The sequence below is a fragment of the Giraffa tippelskirchi genome, chromosome 10 (genome assembly GCF_054371585.1).
Source record: "Giraffa tippelskirchi isolate mGirTip1 chromosome 10, T2T-mGirTip1v1.2.pri, whole genome shotgun sequence".
Lineage (NCBI taxonomy): Eukaryota > Metazoa > Chordata > Mammalia > Artiodactyla > Giraffidae > Giraffa > Giraffa tippelskirchi.
The window spans coordinates 40,758,749-40,780,816 of record NC_137284.1 but is presented as its reverse complement, the minus strand read 5'-3'; the positions used below and the strand labels follow the sequence as shown (position 1 = coordinate 40,780,816).

At 37.6% G+C, this 22,068-nt stretch overlaps 1 protein-coding gene and 1 long non-coding RNA gene across 2 annotated transcripts in view; one reads left to right on the top strand and one right to left on the bottom strand.

Annotated features, from left to right (window-relative positions):
• GRM5 (glutamate metabotropic receptor 5) overlaps positions 1-22,068 on the top strand; it is a 623,817-nt gene that overhangs the window by 34,280 nt on the left and 567,469 nt on the right. The window lies entirely within an intron of this gene.
• LOC145523309 (uncharacterized) lies at positions 17,411-19,491 on the bottom strand. Its single transcript, XR_014066481.1, has 2 exons — positions 19,404-19,491; positions 17,411-17,958 (listed from the first exon to the last, which is right to left on the bottom strand). It is a non-coding gene; the product is annotated as an uncharacterized LOC145523309 (long non-coding RNA).

Sequence of the window (22,068 nt, the reverse complement as noted above, 5' to 3'; positions counted from 1 at the left end):
GCAGCCCACCAGGCTCCTCTGTCCTTGGGATTCTCCAGGCAAGAGTACTGGAGTGGGGTGCCATTGCCTTCTCCCATCCATACATGACCACTGGAAAAACCATAGCCTTGACTATACGGACCTTTGTTGGCAAAGTAATTTCTCTGATTTTTAATATGCTATCCATGGCTAAATAGGCCAAAATTTGAACAAGTTACATCATAACCTCTGTAAATCTCAGCTTCAATTGTTCAATGATTGATGATGTTGATGGTGCTGATGATGATAGCGAGCCATTGCAAGGCGTTTCTCAGATGTCCAGGCACTTTGCTGTGTTCTTGTACATACGTGGTCTTGTATATACATGGGTTCATTCAATACATCAATCGTATGAGATAGCACTATTATTATCTCAGTTTTATAGATGTGGAAACTGAGTCACAGAAAGTAGGAATACTGGTTGACCTATATCAACTAGTTATTGTACAAATTAAATGAGCCTTTTAAATATATAAAACATTTATGGTGTGCAGTTCATAGCAAGCAGTCAGTAAATATCATCCATTAGTACTAATTTAGTTAGAATTATTTTTTTCTTGGCCTATTAATGGATTCAAATGTAACTTCTTGGGCTGTGTTTGCACTTTGAAGCATTCCCATCCTATCATTCTGGAGGCTGAAAACAAATGATACTAAGTGAAAAGAAGACAGGCACAAATGATATATTTAAAAATATATATTGTTTCCAGATACAATAGTAATATATAGGTATTATTTAACATTTGGAAAAGAATAAAGTAAAAAATAATTTAAAATGTCATTGCTGCTGTTGCTGCTCAGTTGCTTCAGTCATGTCCGACTCTGTGCAACCCCATAGACGGCAGCCCACCAGGCTCTGCCATCCCTGGGGTTCTCCAGGCAAGAACACTGGAGTGGGTTGCCATTTCCTTCTCCAATGCATGAAAGTGAAAAGTGAAAGTGAGGTCACTCAGTCGTGTCCAACTCTTGGCGACTCCATGGACTGCAGCCTACCAGGCTCCTCCATCCATGGGATTATATAACAGAAATAAAACATTTTGATATCTTCTCTTTTTACCTTTCTTATGCGTGATTTTAATAATTAATTACAACTAATTTTAAATTCTGCAATTTTTGTTCAAGTTTTTAAACTTAGCAGTGTAAAGAGAACAATTTCTTTATTTTCCATACCCTTTATGCACATTATTAACCATGGTTATCTATTATCTTTTCTCCACAACATTACAGATTTGAGGGCCTTTAGACTGTTTTTATTTTTTACAATTATGGAAAGTGTGTAAATGAACATATTTTATGTGGTGTTTACCTTTGTATTTAGAAAGTTTTTCTTCATAAATTAATAACAACAACTATTACAAATGCCACAAGTAAGAAGAAAGATTAAATTCCTGTATTAACTTTAAAAGGGCATGAACAACTTTTAAGACTCAGTATTTGATTATAATACAGCAAGATTGTGAATTTTTAAATAATTGCTGGCATAAAAAGTTCAGGTAATGTAAGTATATTTAACTAAATACTAACTTTCCTAGGAAGTAAAGCATTGCATTTCTCCCTGCCCATATATGACCCTAGGCTTCCTTGATGACTCAGTGGGTAAAGAATCTGACTGCAACACAGGAAACACAGGAGACACAGATTTGATACCTGGATTGGGAAGATCCCCTGAAGGAGGAAATGACAACCTATTCCAGTATTCTTGCCTGAAAAATCCCACGGTCAGATGAGCCTGGTGGACAACAAACCAAAGGATCGAAAAGAGTCAGACATGACTGAGTGACTAAGCATGCACATAATAGATGGCTCTATCAAAGTCGTATTCAATTAAAGCTTTTGGTACTATAAAATAAATTTTGAAGATTTAAATATATGGAATGTGCACCAGTTATGAGGTTTGTTATTAAGCTACCGTAGAGACCTCATCTTTATGGTAAATCATCCTCCTTCGTAAGTCCTACTCTTAACCATACACATACATTTTATTGCCACTCTTGTCATACTCCTCCTTTATTATGAATAGTCATAATTGATATACAAAAAACTTTACATATTTGATATTTACAACTCAGTGAGTTTGAGCACATGCATACACCTGTGGGACTATCTTTTAAATCCACCTGCACTGAATGACCTTCTTCTAATCACTTTTCATCGATCTTTGAAGCCATGTTTCGTCCAGCTTCCTCCATGGGCTCCTTAAGCCCATGTATAGCATTCTTTTCCATTTTCTATCTTAAACTTTGCAGTGTTTGTCCCCATTATTATAATACTTTATAACGCTTTGCAATTTTGTGTCTGTGTCCTGTTGTCTTAATGAAATATAAAAGGGGGTGAAAGTATAGAATTTGGAATCAGAATATCTCGATCTGAGATTCTCAATTTTAAACTATCTTGGAAACATGATATAGCACATCTTAAGGTCTTTGTTTATATATTTTTAAAAAGTTGTTCTTTAAGATTACTATAAATTGACTGAGAAGGGGCATGAGCAGCATTTTGCTGGTAAACAGGCTCTCAGGGGGATATGGTTTGTAATATTTGCTGATTTCCTGTCACGGCCAACGTTAAGGTAACAACAGGATGGGGGGCGGTATTTGTTGTTCAGTCACTAAGTCATATCCGACTCTTTGCCATCCCATGGACTGCAGCACGCCAGGCTTCCCTGTCCTTCACCATCTCTAGGAGTTTGCTCAAACTCATGTCCATTGAGTCAGTGATGTCATCCAACCATCTCATCCTCTGTTGCCCCCTTCTCCTCTTGCCATCAATCTTTCCCAGAATCAGGGTCTTTCCCACTGAGTCAGTCTTTTGCAGCAGGTGGCCAAATGTATTGGAGCTTCAGCTTCAGCATCAGTCCCTCCAATGAACATTCAGGTTTAATTTCCTTTAGGATTCACTGGTTTGATCTCCTTGCAGTCCAAGGAACTCTCAAGAGTCTTCTTCAGCACCACAATTCGAAGGCATCAATTCTTTGGTGCTTATCCTTCTTTATGGTCCAACTCTCACATCCGTACATGGCTACTGGAAAAAGATCTTTGACTAAATGGACCTTTGTCAGCAAAGTGATGTCTCAGCTTTGTAATATGCTATTTAGGTTTGTCCCAGCTTTTCTTCCAAGGAGTAGGTGTCTTTTGACTTCATGGGTGTAGTCATCATCTGAAGTGATTTTGGAGCCCAAGAAAATAAAAGCTGCCACTGTTGCCACTTTTCTGAATCTATTTGCTATGAAGTGATGGGACCGGATGCCATGATCTTAGTTTTTTGAATGTTGAGTTTTAAGCCAGCTTTTTCACTCCTCTTTCAGCCTCATCAAAAAGCCCTTCAGTTCCTCTTTGCTTTTTGCCATTAGAGCAAAGAGGAACTAAGAAACTAATTAGACGAGATGTCTGAAATTGTCTGAATAGAAGCTACCTCCTACACACTACTGGCCCCAGGGGGCTTTTCTGGGGTGAGGAAAATGCTCTGTACTTTGGGGTAGTAGTTATTTTGGTGTATATGGTTGTCCAAATTCACTGAAGTATATAATAAAGATCTGCATATTTTACTGTAAAGAAAAAGACTCCTGGGATGGTAGTTGTTGTTATCTCATTACTGTAGCTAAAACTGAGTATTTATTATGTTCCAGGAGTTGTGGTTCTATTTTGTTTAGTCCTTACAATGATGCTCTGAGTTAGGTAAAATTATCATTACCATTTAATAGATGAGGAAATGGAGGCAAAAAGGGACTAAATAAAAGAATATATTTATCAGAATGCTCCCTGAAATAGCCTTCATGGTCATGTGATTCTTGCTGCCTTACTTTTTCTCCTTTTGTTTGAGAAAACTTCCCCATTATGGATGCATGTTGACACTTTGGAATTGACACAAAGCTTTGTAGTCACTGATAGAGCTAATGAGACAATTATAATTTATTTAAAAAAAATCTCATTTGGGCACTCTTATGAAGTGTAACTATTCTGAGGACAATTTTATTGAAAAAGTAATACATTAGAATAATTACGAATTAACCCAAATATCCAAATTTTGTCATTCAGAGAATGTGTTAAGGTCAGATGATTAAAACTGGTATGAGGTCCCATACTAGCACCCATTGTAGTAGTAGTATCTGGAAAAAGGGTGAATTCTAGTTGCCAGGTTTTGTGGTAAATGACATGTCATCACTCATGTCTGTTTTAGAATTTTTAAAGGAGGCTGTGTCTCTTTAAGAATAAATTAGAGTAGTAAGCTATAAATAACAACTTAGTCGGCATAAAAATTTTTATATAACATAATATGTGTGGCTTCTGTTGTCTCCTTTGTTTTTGTCTCCTTACTCTCCTTTTTATACTCTTCAGATAGGCAAGCATTCACTATTGTCTATAACCAGCTTACCACCTTACTGTCAATCTGCAGTAAATAAATTTTGTGGCGAATTCTGTAGGAAATTTTGACTATGTGATGTAAAAATGCAAGGCATTTAAGAAACAAAAAGTTTTTGCTTACATCATCATCACTGTGCAGCACCACAATGACTTCAGCAAAATCTGATTAGGGTTGCATCTAGAATAACCGAGAACACATTATTCCCGTGGTAACACTACTTAAAAACTCAAAGAACCAAATATTTAAATGTTAGCAGGTGTTCTTCTAATGTCAGTGTTTGTGATAGAAGACTAGGAATTTATTCTGTAAATTTATTGAAGTTTTTACTTTTAAATATGTATGTCCGAGGAAAAAACACTTACCATTCAAAATGAATACAACCTCTGCTGCAGAAACAGAAACATAGATCAATACAGTAGAACCGAATAGAGAGCCTAGAAATAAACCCACACACCTGTGGTCAATTAATCTATGACAAAGGGGCAAAATTTTACAATGGAGTAAAGATGTTCTGTTCAGTAAGTGGTGCTGGGAAAACTGGACAGCTACATGTAAAACAACATATTAGAACATTTTCTCATGCCATATGCAAAAATAAACCCCAAGTTAATTAAAGACTTAGATGTAAGACCTGAAACCATAAAATTCCTAGAAGAAAACTCAGGCAAAACACTCTTTGACATAAATCGTAGCAATGTTTGTTTTGGCTCTTGTCTCCTATGGCAAAAGAAATAAAAGCAAAAATAAACAAAAGGGACCTGATTAAAGTTAAAAGCTTTTGCACAGCAAAGAAAATCACTGACAAAATGAAAAGACAACTTACTGAACTGGAGAAAATATTTGCAAATTATATGGTCAGCCAGGGATTAATATTCAAAATATATGAACTGCTTGTACAAGTCAATATCAAATGGACAAGCAACTCATTTTGAAAAATGGGCAGAAGACCTAAATAGACATTTTTCCAAAGAAGACATTCAGCTGGCCAGCAGACTCAAAAGTTGTAATCATCAGAGAAATGCAAATTGAAACCATGACTAGATATTTCCTCACACCTATCAGAATGGCTATCATTAAAATGAACATATATAAGAAATGTTGGTGGGGATATGGGGAAAAGGAAACCCTTGTATATTGATGGTGGAAATGTAAACTGATACAGCCACTGTTGAAAAAATATGGAGGTTCTTCAAAAAAGTAAAAGTAGTCCTACCATAAGATCTAGTAATTCCACTCCTGGGGATATAGCCAAAGAAAAGGGAAACACTAACTGGAAAAGATACATATACCCCAGCGTTCATAGCAGCATTATTTACAGTAGCCAAGATAATGTAAGCAATGTGAGTGTCCGTCAACAGATGAATGGCTAAGGAAGATGCGGTCTGTGCATGCACATACTTGCAGAGGAATATTATTTAGCCACAAAAGGAATGGAATTCTGCCATTTGCAACAACATGGATGAACCACACTCAGTGAAATAAATCACATAGGGAAAGACAAATACTGTATGTTATCACTTATATGTGGAATCTAAAAAATAAAACAAATGATTGTAAATAACAAAACAGAGACCCACAAATATAGGGAACGAACTAGTGGTTAGCAGTGGGGAGGGGGAAAGGGAAGAGGCAAGACAAGGATATGGTATTGAGAGATACAAGCTTTTATATATATATATATATATATATATATATCTCCACATACATATGTGTGAAAATAGATGTATTATACAGCACAAGGAAAATATAATTGCTGTTTTGTAATTACTCTAAATGGAGTATACTCTATAAAAATATTGAATTACTATGTTATACACCTGAAAAAGATCTTTATAAAGTTAGAACTTGGATTCATCTTCAGAAAAAGGAATCCCAAGCCTCATGTATCTGGCAAATTTATTATTGAAAAATCAATTTGCATATTTGCATATAATATTCTAACTAAAAGCCATCTCCTCTAAGAAAGCTAAGACAAGGCAAATTAATAGCTCACATAAAACAGAACATCCCTTTTTAAAATGTTTGCATGAAAAAATGAATGTTACCTGTGATCAAATGGTATCAGAATCTTAGGAAAAAGCACTGATTTTTAAGGAAACCTGTTTTGTATTAATGTTCCATTTATAGATGGGTTAATATACAATATCTAACTTTCTTATATGTCACTGATTCTTTCTACATTGTTTGCTTCTTGTTGTATTGATTTGTTCCTCAAAAAATACTATACTGACAGAATAATCCAAAAATATTTTAATAGTACATTTACCAAATAATTTTAGCTTTCTTTTCCTAATTAACTTCTTAGGTTTATTTGTGTTATAAATTTTGTAATGTCTTGATCAGAGAAACTCCATTTGAGATGTATCAAGGCACTTATTCTCTTTAACAACTAACATTATGTTGTGTGTTTGTTTAATGCCACTAAATACTTTGGTCATTGACATATAAGCTAAGAAGTACCAGTTGAGTTGAAAGTACAAGTTTAGTTTTGGTATTTGAATTGTTAAAAATTAAGTAATAAAAATTCTCTTGGAGGGAGTAAAGTGTTAAATAGATGTTAATTATAATTCATGAGCGTGGAAGCTTCTTTCAGTAAAGGAAGAAAAATTCCTCAGATGTCTTTCATAACATTTGTCATAGTTCTTTTTTTTTTTAATTGGGGGATAATTGCTTTACAATGTTGTGTTGGTTTCTGTCATACAATAGCATGAATCATCCATAAATATACATACATCCCCTCCCTCTTGGGCCTGCCCCCTTCCCCGCCATCCCACCCCTCCAGCTTGTCCCGGTGCACTGGTTTGAGCTCGCTGTGTTATGTAACTTCCCACTAGCTCTCTGTTTTGCACAGGGTAATATGTATGTTTTAATGCTACACTCTCAATTCCTCCCACCTTCCCCTTCACCCACTGTGTCTGCAAGTCTCTTCTCTGTGTCTGCATCTCTATTCCTGCCCTGCACATAGACTCATCAGTCCCATTTTTCTAGATTCCATGTATATGCATTAATATATAATATTTGTTTTTCTCTTTCTGACTTGCTTCACTCTGTATAACAAACTCTAGGTGCATCCACTTCAGTTCAACTCATTCTTTGCTGTAGTTTTGAGTACATGATGAACGAATACATGTTGAGTTACATTTATTCAAAGTTGAATTTAAATACCACCATATATTCTAATAAGGACATAAATATGCTAAATTATATAGAAAATTTTCCTTTTAGGACCTAGAAGTCACAGTGTATTTTGTGGGCTAGTCTTGGCAATTGATTTGTGTAAGTTTGCTCTGTATTGCAGCCTTAGGCTATTTGGTTTCCAACCAGTATGAAAATCTGAAACTCTGTCATAAATTAATTTTATCTAATAAACAAAATGTTCTTGGATTCCCTTGTTTCAGTAGCCTGTTGAGCGCCATAACTTAGTTACCAGTTGCTACTAGACTTTAAGAGAGTTGAGTGAGTAGCCAGATATGGTATAGAACAACTATGTGTTGCTGGGCGTGGTTAGTGAGCACTCACCCATTATGAAAGAGAAAGTGGAGGGTGAGGAGTGAGAGTAAACTTGTCCCTGCTGCTTGAAACAATGTGACGAAACCCTTTTCCTTTTATCCAATATGCAATCACTTGACCGTTCTTTACTTGAAGACTTCCACTTTGTCCAGTGGGTTACTGCAACATATGGATTCAATAGTATGTGGGGTATTGTAAGACTATTTACAGCATTTACATAATCATAAAAACTGATTGGCCCAGATAACTTTCCATGCTACATTATAGATCTTTTTTTTCTTACATTGTATTTGATTCACAGAGGAAAATAAAAGAATGATTAATCTACTGTATTCATCTTCCTTTCTTCCAACAAGGACTGAGAATATGACAAACAATAGCAGATCTCACACACTGAATGACAATTCTGTATAGTATTTCATACATATGATCTCATTTGATCTTCCTGTTGACTGGTAATGCACATTCAATGATTGTCATTTTATAGGCACCAAGGAAACTGAAGTATAAAGAAAACAAATAATTTTATAAGGTTACATTATGAGTGAGACAAAATTTATTTTTGCCAATTTCTGATTCCAAAGACTCTTTTCATTATATCATGCTATATTTAATGTTCCAAAGTCAAATGCTACAGAAATATAAAGGGTACCTGTGAAATCCTGAGCCTCTAATTCCATTCATGAAGGTACCCCTAGTGACTTGTTTTCTGTGTAACTTTCCAACTTTTCTTTGTATTTTTTTCAAAATCAGTTTCTTTTTCTCCTTCCCTCTTTTCCTCTATACTTTGATAAGTAATATTTTTAAGAAAAATTCAGTTATGTTTACCTTCTTTTGTAGCTTAATTTTTAAAGCAACAATATGTTATGGACTCTTTTTCACATCAGTGTGTTGCATCTTGTAAATCAATTCCAGGTCATTGTCCATGTGCTTTGCTCTTTTTGTGAGTGTAATTCTATTGGCTACATTCTTTCTGTCTGTATTACTTGTGTCATATTTCTACTGTTGATGATATCATCAGCATTGGAGCTATACTTTTCCTTTCTACCATGTTTCTTATTGCCATCCTCCGTTGACTTCTAAACATAAGTTTGTGTCCTTCTCAGGTACTGAGCTCACAATTTATCTTCAGCCAAAATTACAGATACAAAGTATTATGACTTGAATAGACTACGTTTTTACCCTGACAGTCAGGAATGCAAACACAAGTTTACCCTCAGAAAGGAAAAGCATTGTTCGTGTTCTTTTTTCCCCATAGCCCACTGCTCTACACATCCTCATATCATAGGATGTAGAGGGAAAAGGAAGCCTGTGTAACATAAATAAGACTTTCTAGATATTGTCTCCCTATACTTGGATTTCAGCTTTCACTCTCTCCTGTCAGTGTCTTAAAGATTTCTGGCTAAAGAAAGACATCAAGAGGAGAGAAATTAATCTTTCTTGGTGGAAGAGTTGCTTAATCATGTTGTAGAATTGATTTGATTACTTGTCATTTGAGATAGTCATCCATAGGACAGCCAGTTCTGGTTATTTAGGGAATCTGCTATAAAACAGGACTGGGCCAGGGTGTAGAAGATAATTAGTGTTAGAGCCCAATATCAGGTTACAAGGCTTGATTGATAAATTTCAAGCTTATACACCAGGCAGTCAGAGAAGGCAATGGCAACCCACTCTAGTACTCTTGCCTGGAAAATCCCATGGGAGGAGACTGGTAGGCTGCAGTCCACGGGGTCGAGAAGAGTCGGACACAACTGAGCAACTTCACTTTCACTTTTCACTTTCATGCATTGGAGAAGGAAATGGCAACCCACTCCAGTGTCCTTGCCTGGAGAATCCCAGTGACAGCAGAGCCTGGTGGGCTGCCGTCTATGGGGTCGCACAGAGTCGGACACGACTGAAGCAACTTAGCAGCAGCAGCAGACCAGGCTGTTTGATCTTTCCAGTTATACAAACAACAATTGAAAATTTGTCATTAGAAAGCTGAACAAAGTAGAACACATTGTTTTCCAGCTATGTGGGCTATAGTATGTTGGGGCGTGTGTGTAGTCGCTCAGTCATGTCTGACTATTTGTGACCCCATGGACTGTAGCCGGCTAGGCTCCTCTGTCCGTGGAATTTTCCAGATGAGAATACTGAAGTGGGTTGCCATTTCTTACTTCAGGGGATCTTCCCAAACCCAGGGATTAAACCAGTGTCTCCTGCATTTCCTGCATTGGCAGGTGGATTCTTTACCACTGTGCCACCTGGGAAGCCTCATAGTTGATTGGAGTAGAGTACAAATATTTTCTGTTATTTTGACTTTGAGATCTTGAGATCTCTGAGCTAAAAAAAAGTAATACAGTGGCGAGAGTGAACATGTCTGCTGGTATTTTGTGTTTAGCAAGGTCTATATCAATTGAAAAAAAATTCTATTTTTGGAAGAGTTAAGTCAAATACTAATTTAATGCTGAAGCAAGCTGCCTCTTTAACTGGTGGAATATCATAATTATTTGTGACATATGGATTCTGAAATCAGATTCAGGCTGGGGGATATTTTAAATCAGTGATAATACAGCAGGGACCCATTCAGCATATCTCTCCCTCAGAATCTAGAGCATGGCAGGGCTAGCTCCCTGAGTCTTTATGTGTATAATGTTTCAGTGAGTATCACTGGTATAAGAGGAAAGGCATTTTTTTATATGAGGGGAAACCTCAAGAGTAAGATGAATATTTTAATATTTATTAAGGAACCCACTCTAGGGAAAAATACCATCAAGGAACTGATGGATCACATAAGGTGGATCAAGGAAAGCCCTTGGTGTGTCTGGGCCTGGAGTTCCAAACTAGCCTGTGTTACCTTGAGACTAGAGTGTTTCTGATGACTTCATTGACTACTGATCTCAGTTTAAGAGCAAATTCTATTTATGGTAGGTAGGACGAGTCTGGGAAGTGGCAGGAAAAGGCAGAAGAAGAGATGATAGGTCCATGTTGAACAAAATGGAAAATAGAGTTCCCAAAGGGATAACATTTGTCCGTAGTATTATATTATGGACCATTCTCCAATATTATTCCAATATTTTTCAACTACGCATTTAATAAAAGCACACACACATACACACATGTGATCCCACATATCCCTGACATGTATTTTTTTCGTGCGTCATAATAGAACCAGGGATGCGGTACCATCACCCTGCACTAACATACATCACTGGGAGAAATACATGCAGGCTTTAATGAGGATCACCTGGCAACCTGTCAGAAATACACATTCTTGCTCTGCCCCCCCAGACTTAGTGACTCAGAAACTTTGGGGGTGGGGCCCAGTGATCTGTGTTTTAAGCATTCTGATGAAGGCTAATGTTTGAGAAGTGCTGAATTAAGTCCCTGGGGATTTCATTTTACATAATTCTTGAGAAGCATCTGATCCTACATTCTCATTTTTAAATCCTTCCAGACCCAATTCAAAACCCATTTCCCCCTTCAACTTTCCTGGAACCCAAGTGGACTCTTCTTCCTCTTGACATAGGGAAAGCATTTCATACCACGCTAAGGATTAAGGGACCTTGTAAGGCACTGTCTTTTATTACAATTCTGTTGGCACACATTTCAAGTCCCTAGCCAGACTAATAAGGAACACGACTTTGTCTTACTGTGTTTTTTGAAATCTTGCAAAACTCCTAGCTTGCAGTGGATCATATTCAATAGTTGGTGCTTATGGATTTAAGGTCCTGTGATACAGGTTGGAGACACAGGAGACATGGGTTCAATCCCTGAGTTGGGAAGGTCCCCTCGAGTAGGAAGTGGCAACCCACTCCAGTATCCTTGCCTGAAAATCTCCGTGGACAGAGGAGCCTGGTGGGAGATGGTCCATGGGGTCGCAAAGAGTCGGACACGACTGAGCGACTGAGTACACGCGCGCGCACACACACACACATGCACACACACACACACACAATACCAGAATGCTTGAATTTTCACTTACCCTGTATAGTGTATATTGAATGCTTTAGGCCATAGAAACCAACTTTCACAGAACATTCATGAAGTGAGTTCCTATTGGGGGCCAGGCATTAATTCATTTAAAATTTATGTTGAGTAATGGCTGCAAACCGGGCTTCATGTGATACACTAGGGAAAATTGTGATACGGCATCTGTCCCTAAGAAACATACACGCTGGGTTTCCTTACATCTCTCATGAAGCCTCTCCATGCCACTCCATCCCTGCCATGCCATATCTCATCCAACCAAACCCTCAAGACACTCTACCACCTACTCTTGTTTTATTTTCTTAAGAACATTTATCGTTATCTCAAAATGTCATGTGGTTTTCATTGTCATTTGTTTTTTTGTCTACCCTTCTCCCAACCCCTTCAGAGTAGGAACTTTGCCCAGTATATTCACAGCTGTATCCCCAGTGCTTAAAAGAGGACTTGGTACATAATACCCACTCATTAAATATTTTTGAATGGATGAATGACTTCCAGGGTGAAAAACATTGTGGGGAACACATTTTTAACTCCCTTCATAGGTAAGGAAACTGAGGCTTCAAGAATTTAAATGATAAAGAGCCTAGAATTCAAGTTAAAAATCTTTATAATTCCAAAGCTTGTATTCCTTGCTAGTACCATCTGTCTCCATGTGATTTTTTCCCCGTTAGTATCTCTATCTCTCTTTTTCCAAGGGCACACAGGAATTTGAGCTGCAGTCCTCACTACAGATTGCCTGTGCTTGAAAACTCTCTGCTCACAATGTTAGGGAACTTTGCAATTAAGCATTTCTATGTATTAAAGTACCTAGGACTGCCAGGACCTTGCATAGAATCAATTCTTCCAATAGTTTTGGTTATCTGCAGTCCTAGGTTGTGGAAGCTTCCTTGAACTGAATCAAGGAAGCAGAAAGATGGGATTAAGGAAGCAGCTAGCCAATGCATTGCCAGTCCAGTAAACTGACAGCAGGAACTTTGGCTATGAGGTTGTTTTTAAAGAGGCCTGTGCAGGTAATGGGGTGACTTTCTTGGCAGCAATAATTTTTCCCCCTTTCTGAATAGCTTGATTTCTGTTCATGATATTGAGAGAAGAAGGCTTATGAAGAATTTTAGAAAGCTTTTCTTTTTTTGAACAGGACTTCAAATATCCATTCAATCTCATTCAGTTTAGTTCTTTTATAATAGAGTCATTTAATTCTGACCTTTTTCTCATTAGCTTCAAAGTATTGAGTATCAGATTGGTATAGTAACAAATTCACTGATTATAAACTAATGGGGTTGTATAAAGATACTACTTAGATGGTGAAATGAAGTAATTCCTTCTTCATGGGGCTCTCACATGCTGTGGACAGGGAATAAGCTTATTAGGAAGAATGTCCTGAATTTGAGTCCTAGTTCTGCTACCATTGGAAAGCCTTTATCCTCACTCAGCCTTAGTTTTTCTGTCAAATGGGATTCATCATGATTATGTGGCAGAGATATTTGAGAATTAAGTGAGATAGTGATGGTAAAGGACCTTAGAACCACGTTTGGCATGGGACAGCTTAAAGTGTATTAGACTGTGTCACTCAGTCATGTCCGACTCTGCGACCCCCATGGACCATCCACCATGAGTGGTCCACCAGGCTCCTCCTTCCAAGGGATTCTCCAGGCGACAGTACTGGAGTGGATTGCCATTTCCTTCTCCAGTTATTTTAACATAGGATAGTATATAATGAACGCAGTCCCAGGTATATCAGATTGGAAATCCTTCAAACCTAGACTGGGCCCAGAGCTGGAATTGTTGCTGCCTGCAGTTCTGTGTCAAGGTCATGCTGGCCAAGTTAGCCTGAGGTCCTTAAAAAGGCTACCTGCTAGACTAATTGAATGAGCGTCATCTTGGCCATACTTTGGCTTGGTTTTGTTCCTCTTGATAATAGTATTATAGTTATGTTTTTTTCTGTTAACACCCACCAATCTTTCATAATTCCAAGAGTCTATGACTAAATTCTGCCCTGGTTCACATTCTCAATGAACCTCTTTTATTTTTCTTCACTCACGGGAAAGATGAAGGTTTAGCTTAAGAATGTTTTCTACCAATGAGCACACTGTACAATTTCTGTGGTGATACAAAGAATGGAATATGTGTTAAAGTTGGGTCTTTGCTTAAAAGTGGTCTTCCCTGTGGCTCAGATGGTAAAGAATCTGCCTGCAATGCAAGAGACCTGGGTTTGATCGCTGTGTTGGGAAGATCCACTCCAGTATTCTTGCCTGGAGAATCCCCTTGGACAGAGGAGCCAGGAGGGCTACAGTCCATGGGGTTGCAAAGAGTTGGCCATGACCAAGCGTCAAACACATTTCACATTCCAGACCACATGTGAATGCTTTAATTCAGAGGGTTTTCATTTAGAGCTTGGCCAATCTCTCCCTCTTCAGTCCTGAAAGATGGCAGGGGGTTCAGTTCTTCTCTCTGGAAGATTTGAGTTCCATAAACCCCAAAATCTGACAAACATATTTGCTTAAAATATGTTTTGATGCTGTAAAGATGGGACTCCAAACACCCGAATTCTGCTGCTTGCTGTCTGGTATGATCTAACTTGCACTACTCTGCTATAAAATAAGGCCAGCAATGCCTACCTCACAAGGTTATTAGGTAGGCTAAATTAAATAAGATAATGTATATTCATCACCTTGAAAGACAGAAATTAACAACTGTTAATGTGTTTGCTTATCTCCTTCCACAAACCTTGCGTAGCTGTGTGCCACCCCTCTCTCTGCCCAGATTTTACCATGATAAGATTATGAGTCACATCCTAAGGATACTGTAGCTACAGCCCATAAAACAGAGCCCTGTGTCTGTGTGAAGAAAGTGGTAATGAGAGTGCCTTCCCGAGTCGTGTCACTTTTTTCAGGCAATGCATCATCTTCCATTTAAATCATGTGAATAGTTAAACCAAAGGTCACCAACTCATCACCTTATTTTATGGCAGAAACATTTCTGCATCAGATATAGTTCTCCCACTCAGAAATTTGGGGTGTATTTGGGAATGTTTTTGAGATGGCATTTTTCTCTGCACTAAAAGTCCATGGAGCGTGGGTGGGAGAGAGTACCTTTACAGTGGGGGAATCTAACAACTGCTACTGCAGTCAGGTGATCAAGTTTGCCACGAAAGTCATAAATCATACTGATAACATGTTCCCTTGATGTGATGTGATGAGAATGGTACTTTTTTCTTTGGTCTTCTCAGAACATGCTGTTGTTGTTCAGTTGCTAAGTTGTATCGACTCCTTTGTGACCCCAGGGACTCTAGCCCACCAGGCTTCTCTGCCTGTGGGATTTCCCAGGCAAGAATACTAGAATGGGTTGCTCTTGCCTTCTCCAGGGAATCTTCCCTGCCCGTTGGTAGGCAGATTCTTTACTACTGAGCTACCAGGGAAGCCCAAAACACATAACCCCCATCTAATCATGAGAGAAACAGTAGAAGAATCTGAACTTTGAAAGTGAAGGTCGCTCAGTCGTGTCCAACTCTTTGCGACCCCATGGGCTATACAGTCCATGAAATTCTCCAGGCCAGAATACTGGAGTGGATAGCCTTTCCCTTCTCCAGGGTATTTTCCCAACCCAGGAATCAAACCAAGGTCTCCTGCATTGCAGGCAGATTATTTACCAACTGAGCTATGAGGGAAGCCCAATTTTGAAGGGTATATACAAAATACCTGATTAATACTCCCTCAAAAATGCCAAAGTAATAAAAGAAAACAAGAAAAATCTGAGAATCAATCAGTCATGAGGAACCTACGAAGACATGACAACTAAATATAATGTGGTATCCTGGGTGGGATCTTAGAAAACAAAAAGGAAATTAGGTAGAAAAACAAACAAACAAACAAACAAAAAAACAGGAAATTTGAATACAATATGGACTTTAATTAATAGTAATGTATCACTAAAGATGTTAGCAATAGGAGAAACTGGGTATGGGACATATGGGGAACCTCTGTACAATCTTCACAATAATTCTATAAATCTAAAACTAAAATAGTTTTAAATCATCATTATTCTAACTTATCTTTCACAATTCAGGTCACTCCTTTAGGAAACCTTCCTTTTATGTAATCCTAAAATCTCACAACTTCCTCTCACCTACCACCGTTTTATAAGCCTCTTCTGTCTATTCCATATTACATTGTGTTACAATTATTTCACAAGACTAAATACTCCTTAAGGACAGGAATGTGGTTTTTTATCTTTATATTCTAGTGCCATCCAGAGTGTATGGGAGACCTTAGAGATAAATGTTCAGTAAGTGGTAGAATAGATGAAAACATTAGACAAATCAAAGTTAAAATAATTAGATGTTTTTGAAATGAATGAAAAGCTATAGGGGCAGGGATGGTTGGCCGGTAGATGCCATGAACTGTCATATGCTGAGATGCTGTTGGAGAAGGGCAATGACTGACAGTCCTGCTCACAGTACATTTTACATGTTGTTACATCACTGAAACCATCATCATTAGCAAGTGGTTCATTTCTGAAGGGCAAGGCTCCACTCTAGGGATTGAAAATGGTACACAGAGACCTGTGGATATTAAGCACAGATGTTCCACCTATAGTTACTCCATATGTCCTGCCTATGGGCTTCATTCATTAATTCACACATTCATTCAACAAATGTGTCATGACAAAGATAACACTACTAATTTGCATTGATTGCATATTTACTATATAAATACATATAGCCATATATTGTGCTAGTTGCTGTAGTGTACTAACTGATTTTATCCATGCAACAACTTTGGGATATATATTAATGCTATTGCATGCATGCTCAGTCACTTCAGTCATGTCAGACTCTTTGCAACTCCATAGACTGTACCTTGCCAGGCTCCTGTGTCCATGGAATTCTCCAGGCAAGAATACTGGAGTGTGTTGCCATTTCCTTCTCCAGGGGATCTTCCAGACCCAGGAATTGAACTTGCATCTCCTGCATTACAGGCAGATTCTTTACCATCTGAGCCACCAGGGAAGCCTATTTTAATGCTTTTAGTTCTGTTTTATAGATGAGGAAATTGAGACAGAGAAGTTAAGTAACTTTTTCTGAAGGTATGTAAGAAGAGTTTGCCATGTTGTGAGCACTGGATATACAACTGGAAGAGTTAGGGGAGAAAATGGAGAGGGGGTGACGGTGTGCTACTGATGAATGTGTTGACCTGGACTTTTGCCTGAAAATTTGTTTCACTTACACCCTTTCTTTGAAGGAACTGAGAAACCAAAACTTCTGTAGATTTTCTTCTCAAGCTTTTCTTTTCCTTCTTCAATAGAAATTCAGTATTAAGTACTCAACAAATACCAAGTAACAACTATGCACCTGGCAGTGCTTAGGAGAGAAAGTCCATTGTTATTTTAAAGCTTTCAAGCTAGACTCAGAGAGATCATCACCCTGGTATCCTGGGTCTGCAATTAATAACATTTTTACTTTGGCCAGTCAGGTTCCAGCTTCCTCTTTGTAAGTGGAAATTCTCATTCTTCTCTTGCAAGGTTATTGGGAGGATTAAAGATATATGTCAAGCAGTGGGTTTATGGTATTTATTTGATTAATGGTAAACAGTATTTTTATTACCCATGGGAAGATAAAAGCATGGGGGCTGGTGGGAGGAGGAATTGTGCTGAAAGCCAGCTTTCAACTTTCATATATTTTCCTGGGCCTTGTTTGAATTTTAATTTTTTTGAATGCACTTACCCCATGAAGAACATTCTCAATAGGGTTTATTTTGTAGGGAGAAAATAGTATTAACAGATGTGTCAACTTATCTTCTATTCATTGTGCATTATTTGCAGATGGGAGCCCTGTTCATGCTCAGAAGTCCAGTCATTTGGCTTGGACAGTCTAAGGCTCATACTAGAACCAGAATGCACTGATGAATTCTTCACTGTCAGTATAGTCAAACACAGGTTTACTCTTATGTATAGTCTATTCTGTAGTGGCTGAATCTTCCAGTTGGAAGGGATCTGACTGCTCCTCAAGTTCATTCTTCCTATATCCACCTCTGTGTAGTCATCCATATGAAAATATGAATGACTTCTTGGTGTTTATTGATATGCCAGTCTTGCTGCTTGTATCTGTAGCAAAAATAGGAAGCCTTACTTTCTACCAGCTATTTAAAATACCCCCATTTTATAATCTCATCAGAAAAGTTTGTCTGCAGGTGGCTATTATTCAGTTCCATTTGCCTGTGAAAAACTGAGTGGAAGAAATACTTTAGGATTAAGTTGAAGACTATGTTCAAGTATTTTATCCTTCTGCCTCTCTAGAGGTAGAAATTGGTATCCGTGTTTCACATCTCTTTATGTTCCTCATTGAGTTGGCCTCTCAAAAGAAGCATGTCTACTGATTATGCCCAGATATGCGGAAACAGCCACATGACAATGGCTTTGTATTGTACCAGCTCATTGATTATAATCTAAGAGGTGGTTTCTTCCCTTCTAGAAATGGAGAGGACAATATCTACTTTTCAGAGCTATTTAAATGACTATAGTATATATGTAAAGAACTTCACTTGGCCAGCAAATACCACACCCTCAAAGTATTGGAAAATTAAAGAGTATCTTTAAAGACAATATAAATCTTGTTCAAAGCTTTGTATAAAGGAAAATCAGGAGGAAAAAAAATTTTGACTGGAACAAATTTTATGAAAATATGTCTATATGGAAAAAGCATTATCTTTCCAAACATATAACATATATGTATAATATACATAATAAATGTAACATATATCATTATGTTATATAACATGGTTTATGTTATGTATAAGTAAGTATATAAGTATATAAATATAGTATATAACATAAATAATGGTGATAAAGAGAGATAAAGATTTTTTCTTTTTACCTAAACTTCCAGGGAACTCAGTGCTAAAATAAATTTTTAAATATACTGTTATTTTCCCTTAGATGATTGATACCGTTAGTTCTTTTTCCTTGTAACTGAATTTTGATTGTTCAATTTCAGCAATCTGCTCCTTTTATTATAAGCCTCATTAGATCACTTTTAGATGACCTCAGTTACAAACATGTCATGCCTTTTATTTCAAGAGAAAAATGAAGGCAGTGAGATTAAATGACATGCTCCTTAAATCACACTGTTAGTATTGGTAGATTCAAGGTGAGAACAACCAGATGCTGCCTAGTGTTCTTCCAAGCTAGTCTGTGGAGTCACACTTCAAGTTTTAATGAGAGCTTATGAAACTCTTTTCAAATAACTTTTATCCAGTCAGGAAGCTATTCTAATGGAAAGTTCAATGAATACCCTCCAAAGTACTTAATATTTTATATTAGGAAATGGCTGTTAGTGCTATCTTTGCTCTTAAAAAAATACACAGAAGAAAGTATTTGCCTATCCTCTATTTAATATTTTCAAAGGAAAAAAAATGAACTGACAGTTGCCTGATGCAGAATTAAGCTCTAAAATATCCACATGAGGGCAGACTCATATTCAGAATGAGTTTCTGAAACAATTTCTGTTTGCCCATGAGTAACTACCTCTAAATGTTACCTACGGACTATACCTTCTAAATCCTGCCAGTGGGCCGCATTGATTTCTTTTCAGTCCTGAGCACTGAGTGGCAGGAAGAAGTACAGTCAGATAAACAGGCATCACAGCCCCTCAGAGCTGGCACCAAAGTGATGTCATGAGTTATGTCACAGTGAAGGGAGACAAAAGTAATGTGATAGCTGCCTATATGTTTTATCTTGTACTTTTCATTCTGAATGATTCTCCCAGGCTTATCACCAGTGTTATTATCTTGGTGTTCCGAAGTATCTATATTATTTTTTAAAAAATTATTGAAGTATAGTTGATTTACAATGTGTTAATTTCTGCTGTACAGCAAAGTGACTTAGTTATACATATATACATTTTTATATTCTTTTCCATTATGGTTTAACACAGAATGTTGAAGAGAGTTCCCTGTGCTAGACGGTACGACCTTGTTGTTCATCCATCCTGTATATAATAGTTTGTCTCTGCTAATTCCAAACTCCCATTCTTTCTCTCACCTACCACCTCTCCCTCTTGGCAACTATAAGTCTGTTCTCTATATATGTGTGTCTGTTTTTGTTTCAGATATATGTTGATTTTATCATATTTTAGATTCCACATGTAAGTGGTATATGGCAATTTGTCTTTTGTCATAAATTTTAAATTATATGATCTGATATCACTGACTTTTATATAATAAAATTTACAAAATTATGTAGTGTAGCACTCTCATGAAGTAAATCTATGGAACTTTAGAATGGTGCTGATTTAACCAATAAGGGATTTGAGGTTTAGGCAAGCTGAGTGGCCAGTTCAAGTTCAAATAAATATTAAGTTATGGAATGTTATTAAAATCCCAGGTCTTTTGACACCTGGTTCTATGATTCATTTGATATTCTTTCATTTTACTTTTCAAAAAAGTCTATAGTAATCTTTATTTTTTTCTTTACAATTTTAAAGGCTATACTTTCTCAGTGGTAAAGAATCCACCTGCCAATGCAGGAGCTGCAGTTTTGATCCCGGGGTTGGGGAGATCCCCTGGAGAAGGAAATGGCAATCTACTCCAGTATTCTTGCCTGGGAAATCCCGTGGACAGAGGGAGGCCTGGTGGGCTACAGTCCATGGGTTTGTGAAAGAGTTGGGCATGACTTAGTAACTAAACAAAAATGACATACTCCACATACAGTTATTACAAACTGTTTGATATATTCCCCATGTTTTAGCCTATTTTACACCCCATAGTTTCTCCCACTCCCCTACCCCTGTATTTTCCCTCCCTCCCTCACTGCAACTACTAATTTGTTCTCTGTATCTGTGAGTCTCCTTTTTTGTTATATTGACTAGTTTGTTGTATTTTTTAGATTCCACTTATAAATGATATGAAACAATATTTGTCTGTCTGACTTATTTCACGTAGCATAATACCTTTCAAGTCCATCTATGTTGCAAAATTTCATTCCTTTTTATGGTTTAATGCTGCTGCTGCTAAGTTGCTTCAGTCGTGTCCGACTCTTTAGCGACCCCATGGACTGCAGCCTACCAGGCTCCTCTGTCCATGGGATTTTCTAGGCAAGAGTACTGGAGTGGGGTGCCATTGCCTTCTCCATTATGGCTTAATAGCATTCCATAAACATACATATTCCTTATCCATTCATCTGCCAGTAGACACTTAGGTTGCTTCTACATCTTGGCAATTCTAAATAAAGCTGCTGTGAACATTGAGGTTCATATATCGTTTCAAATTAGTGTTTTCGTTTTTTTTTTTCTTTGATATATACCCAGAAGTGAAATTTCTGGGTCATACAATACTTTTTTGTGAAACCTCCATACTGTTTTCAACCATGGCTATACCAGTTTACATTCCCACCAATAGTGTAAGAGTTCCCACCAATAGTGTAAGAGTTCCCTTTTTTCCATGTCCTCACTGAATCATGTTATACTGTGTTTTGTGTGATTTGATTGATTGACATGAGCAACAGGAAATAGTCCTTCACAAGGCCCTGGCCACACTGAGTCAGCCTTGGTGAAAGGTGAAGGGGTGCTGGTCTCCCGAGTGAGCACCTGCAGTGGGTACTCTGCTCACAGAAAGTTAGTGGAACCAGGACCAGGTATTCAAGAGTAATTAAAGCAAAGAAGCTGCTGCAGCCCCATTTGCAGGAGAAATGAATGTAGGCAATCGCTTTTAAGACAGGTTTATATCAGCTTAAGAAACTTTTCCTGGTGCTCTTATCATATGGCAGCATTGTTGACCAGGGGTACAAATTGTTTTTTCTACCACGTTTTGTGAAACTGTATCACAGAAATGGCCCATGACCTTTGCAATTTTCTCTCCTGAAGCAGGCGAAATTTTTGATTAAGAAATAGAGGTTGAGTTACTAGCAAATGCTGTGAGATGATAAGGAAAGATGTCTGTAGCACTGTGTGTGGGTGTATGTCGGAGGGCTTGTGTTTGTGCAGTGGAGGCATACATGCACTCATATGTGGGTAGATGGTTGTGGCCAGGAGTGTTATGAGTGACTGTGCTAGTGAATGTGTTCTGTAGAAGACCTGATTCACTGAAAGTTGGCCACTGTGTCTTTCCTGACTTAGGGTAAAAATGTATTTAGCCTGACAAATTGAAATAGGTCCATACCTTTCATGTATGATATACTTTGTAAGGACTGAGCAATTCTACAGGCATGTTGTATCACCTC